Here is a 6,000-nt window from a genome sequence, read left to right on the forward strand (position 1 = left end):
CATATATGAATACACCACAGTGAATCTATAGATCAAGTATAACCACAAGACTGTGATTCTAATTAGAATAAGATGTACTTCATATTTGTAGAAATATGTCAATTTATACTCTACTGCCATGTATAAATAAAAGGAACACATTAAAAAGAAAAAAAGAGATTTATAGTCAAATAGGATATGTCTGCATGACTGAATGTCCTTATGCATTAAAATATATTAACATGATACACTTGTTCCTCAGTATTCAAGGGGATTGGTTTCCTGCTGATACCAAAATCTGTGAATGCTCAATTCCCTTATAAAATGGCACAGTACTTGCATATAACCTCCTCCTATATCCTTTAAATCATCTCCAGATTACTTGCAATATCTAATATAATATAAATACTATGTACATAGTTGATATACTATTTTGTTTGGGGAATATTGACAAGAAAAAGTTTGTATACGCCCTTTGTAATTTTCTTTAAAAGACTGTAGAAACCAAGGGCTGACTATACTTGATTTTTACACAGGTTCAAGTAACTAAATGAAACATTTCACATGAATCATTATATGTTTTAATTATCTGTCTGAAAAGGTACCCTTCATTTTATAGCTTATAATTCTTGTATTTCTCCTTGAGCCTTACCTCCATTTGCTACTCACCCTTATAGGCATTTCTGTTTTCAGTATCAGAATTTTTCCGAAAACAGGAAAAATGTTTCATGAAAGTTCTATAATTACTACTGCATTATTACCATTTTTTCATTTATTTCAATCAACATTAAGATTTTTAAGATCAGATGTTGGTTAAGGATACCATAGAATGTATCCAACACATTTTGCTTTTATTCATTCCCCTAATAAATCCCTCACTTGCTTCCAATTCTCTACTTTCACAAACATACTCAGACATGACCCTGCTTGGAAGTGCAGGCCAGATTCTTCTCAAGTATAATAACAAAACCGGGATTATTAAGTCAGTAAGATAGAGGTACCTGTAAATCTACTTGAAAGGCACTTGCAAAGGTCCACCAGTCTACATTCTCCAACAAGTTGCAGTCCTCCATTTTCTTCTCAACACTTGGTTGCATTTTTCTTTCTCATTTTTTTGAATACATTGGATGTGAAGTGGTATTTTATTTTCATTTTATTTTGTATTTCTCTGATTACAAAAGAAGTTTCACATCTTTACACAATTTTCAGTCATTTTGTGCCATTTATGTCCTTTGCCAAATTCTTTATTAATTTCCCCATATTTTTTGGTTGCCTATAGGACATTCCTTGTAAACCCTTTGCAAATACCTTCTCCCAAACTGTCATCCATGTCTTAATATTTTCTATGACATTCTTTCCTGAAAAAAGAATTCTGAGTTTTTATGTAGGTAAGTCTGTTGCAATTAGTGCCATATATGTGGTGCTTTTAAGAGTCTGTAAAGAATTGCCCCATGCCCTCACATTTTTATAGCTTTACTACTGACATTTAAATCATTAATTAATCCAAAATCCACCTTTGTTTATGCTATAAAATAGTAAATTTGTTCCTTTACTTTTAACTCTGTTTTCCCAAAATAATTTAAGAAATGTCCAACCTTCGCCACTGGGGATGGGTAATACTTTGTTATTATCTAGTTCCCAGACAAAGGCTCTATTTTTGAACCCTGTTCTGTTGTATGAATATTTTTACTGTTTATTTTCTATAATTTTATTAATCGTGGTTATTCCTTAGGCTTTGTAGTATATCTCCCAGGAGGTAACCTGCCTCTTTTATATCCACTGAGCTTTTCATAGATATTTACATATATATATTCAGTTCCTCAAAATATACTGCTGACTTTTATTGTAATTATATTGAAATTTTGAATTTGTTTAGAAAAAATGCTCTATAGTTAAAAATAATATGTCTCTACTTTTATTTAGTTCTTGTATTTTCTTTATTATAATTATTAAATTTCTATTTTAAGGATTTGTATATTCTTTCCTGGGTTAATTCCTACATACATTTTTCTTTTTCTTGCTATTTTTGTCTGTGAGATTATGTTTAAGTTGGTTATTGTTGATTTAGATGAATACTTAAGAACTGAAAAAGCTGAGCTACTGTTCACCAAAGTTGTTCAATTCTTTTATTAATTCTCATAGATTGTTGATTCTGTTAGGATTTCAATGGTGATCATGTCTCTAATGTGAAATGTTATTATTGTTTATTTCGTTTTGTCAAAAATTTTCTGAATTCACATTTCTTTTACTTGAATTCTAAAGAATTAACTAATATCTCAGAATTTTTTGAAATCTAAAAATGAAAATTGAGCACTGTGGTTTTACTTCCAAACACAGTGTGTATAAAATTAATCTTCAAATATCATGTTTGACATAATTTTAGTATAAAATTTTTAACACATTGAGTTTTTCTTTCAATTTAATGAGATATTTTGAATATATGTTTTAAGTATAAATTCAACTTTATAAATCATTTCAGTATTTAAAATAGATAATGAGCTTTATAGCATTCATGTTCAGTGTCTATTGAGATACTTATGAGATTTTTCTCAATCTATTAATGAGTAAATTATATTGGCAAATTTTACAAACTAAGACTATTTTTTCATTCTTATAATAAACTTTCTTTTATCATAAAGCACTTTTTACAACAAAGTACAGTTGCACCCACTTATATGCCCAGTGACTCAGGAAGCTGAGGTAGGGAGAATTACGAGATCAAGCCCAGTCTTGGCAACTCAGTGAGACCTTGTTCTAAAATAAAGAAAATAATAAACTGTGGGTAGGGATATATCAGTGGTAGAGTGTCTGTGGGTTCAATCCCAGGTACCACAAAAAGGGAAAAATATAAAGTACTTTCTACTAGATTTTTTAATTTGATAAACTAAAAGATGGCATGCTTAACTGGGATTATTTCTATCATATATATGACTGAGTCCTATGAAAACAGTCACAGAAAGCTATCCTGTAGGAAAAGGACATGCTTACCTATGACCCTTAGCTGACACAGACTGTCAGCTGAGCAAGGTTGAAAATCGATACTTTTTTTTCAGGAGAAAGCTGTCATTCTTCTCTCAATGCCAATTTCCCCACTGGAAAGAGGGTAGGAGGACTTCAAGCCTAAAAAGAGCTTCAAGGAAACCCAGATGTTTCAGAGAGAGTTAATTGTAGTCTGTCAAAGACCTGTGAAACAAAAGCAAGAGGCTACCATATGACAAGTGCTGGACTGAGAGGGCCAAAACCATACCAGAAAACAGTGATAATCTCCCCACCAGTTGTGACAGGAATATGTGAGTGTTTTATGAACCCAAGATGGGCTGCATGAAAATAAAGTCTGCCTAAGAAATTTTAAGCCTTGCCAAAAGACCAAGGAAGACCACAGAGTGGCTGGCAACCTGATTCCAAGAAGGTAGGGGAAAGAGTACCATGTGCTGCATGAGGAGTGCAGCCTAATTTTCCACCAGCAGCCTTCAAGGGACTCAAAAAGTATTCACATAAAAGAATGAGTTAAGTATGGGCATCCTCCAGTGTCAAAAGAAATACAGAAAATTTAAATTGACCCAAGGAAAAAAAATGTTGTGGTAACATTTAGGTAAGTATACTAACACCCAATATTTTCTGCATATCTACATGTATGGGGCTCTTTATACTAAACAGATAATATATGTATATATGGATATATATCATAAATTGAATTTATATTTTTATAAAGTACAGAATGCTGTGGGGTTTTTCTCAGAAACATAGCATAAATGTTTTACTTGTTATTAATATTTTCTAAAATATGCAACATTTAAATCAACAGAACTAGGGTTGTTAGGTTAGAAACACAAAATAACTGTATTTTTTTTCTCACCATTGCTCTATCCAATGTTGAATTACTCTTATTCATTCCTGCATAAAGTGAGGGAAGTCTTTTTTTTTTTTTGTCACTCCAGATTTTAATAAGAGCTCTTATTTTTTAGGTTTTCTAGAGTTTTTCCAGCCTAATATCTAAACAGCAATCTCTCATTCAATTTCAAACTTTTTTCATTCTTTCATCCCCAATCTGAGACAGCCAAATTATTATTTCATCTCCCATGATTCTTCCATGATCTCTGTCACTGGGACAGCTGACCTGTAGGCTGATCCTGTCAAAGACATAACACCTTCTCCAGTGCGTTAATGCACCTTCTTTACCCATCCTTCCCAGCAGTCCATCCCACACTGACTTGTTATTACAACTTCCCAGGTGGGTTCTTTTGATGAAACTCCTTCCAAAGTCAAGTCTCTTGAGTCCAGCTCCTTTCTAAGTGTTTTATATCTGGCCAACTCAACATATGCAATTTCATCCCATCACCAGTGAGTAGGCTGCAGTCTCCCACTTTGCAAATCTTTCTTCTTGCTCTACTGGCAATTATAAAGCTTTCAGACTTTCTCCCAACTGAATCAGACATCAACCCTTGAGTCTACAGAAGCATAAAGATTATATATAAAAATTCCTAAAACTGTTTTTCTAAAACTGCTTTAAATTTTCCACTTAAAGAGAAAACATACTCAAAATTCCTTAAAAAAATTGTTCAAGGAAACTGCTATTATTTTTTTTTCTCCAATAAGTTCTTAAACCTATCATATGTACCTGGCAGTGGATAATGTTCTAATAGTGTGGAAAGACTTTCAAGATACCTCTTTCACAAGTAATTCATGGGTTGTCTACAGCAACATTTTAGAATATGGTAGTATTTGGCCTCTACAAAATCTCATCTCCATTTTGATACATCAGCTAAAACTATAAAAGAAAATATTTATTAAGCATCTCGGATGTGATATTTAAAGTTGTATTACATAAATTCCTTAAATGTATCAATATTCAATTATCTTTCAAGCTCTTGCATTTTGGAGGCTGTCTTTATATTTTTGCATGCATTCTATTATAGAGTAAACATATATTAATTGCTTGACTATGAACTAGATATTGTTTTGAGAATTAGAATTGTAGAAAATAAAGCTGAAAAAGTCCTATCTTCATGTGATTTTCATTCTTATAAAGTAGATACATACAAATAATAAGCAAATACATAGCTTTATATTAAATATTATGACAGAGCTATATAATATGATAGAAGAAAGGGGTGCATAAAGTATAGTTAAGAAAAGATAATCAGTTGATGTTTAAATAAGAGTTTTAAAAAGTGACAGAGCAAGGCATGCATATATAATGGAAAAGGCATTATAGGCAAAGGAAGAACAATTCAAGGTTCCTGAAGGAGTGTGTGTTATCCTGTGCAAGCAATAACAGAAGGCCAATAAGACTTTGAATATATATGAAAAAACTAGGTATACAGTTCCTGAATCACAAAAAATAATTTTCTCACAATCCATTTTTGTGATGGTAAAATTCACATCTCAGTCGACACGAGGAAAGCAAGGTGACAAATATTCTTCTTAGAGTTTTGTTTGTTTGCTTGCTTTTTTTTTTTTTTGCTTTCTGTCAGGTATTTACTTAACAAAGCTTTCCTAAAAACAGGTAGGATTGTCTGCTTCCCAATTATATACCTTCTGAAAATAATGAAATAATAGAATGCATGAAAAAATAAGTTGCATAAATTACCCAATTTAAAGATGAAATTTTACTAGACTAAAGCCTGTGGAGTAATTCACCTACCATTGACTACATTTAAAGAGATAAGCCATAGAATTTAGATTGTTTCTGGTCATTATCTCTAATTTTCTCTAGATATGTTTGTAAACATCATTTGATATTTTTACCAAGTCTAACTTTAGTAGATGTTTCCTTAGAATGTATTTTTTAAGTTAAAAATAATTTCTTGCCTGCATAAACTCAACATTTGAGGAGAAAACAAATTGCTTGTAATAGAGTTACAGTTAGGCCCTGAGCAAAGTATGGAGAAACTATTGTGCATATCATGTGGAATAATGTGATAGTCTTAAAGATGGTGTCAAATTATTTGACCATCCTCTCATGAAGAGATCAGGTCTCTGTCCCCTTTTTTTGTATTTGCACCGATCTGTGAGTGCTTT

The sequence above is a fragment of the Marmota monax genome, unplaced genomic scaffold (genome assembly GCF_021218885.2).
Source record: "Marmota monax isolate L192 unplaced genomic scaffold, Marmota_monax_Labrador192_F-V1.1 WCK01_AAM20220418_F8-fsc00159, whole genome shotgun sequence".
Lineage (NCBI taxonomy): Eukaryota > Metazoa > Chordata > Mammalia > Rodentia > Sciuridae > Marmota > Marmota monax.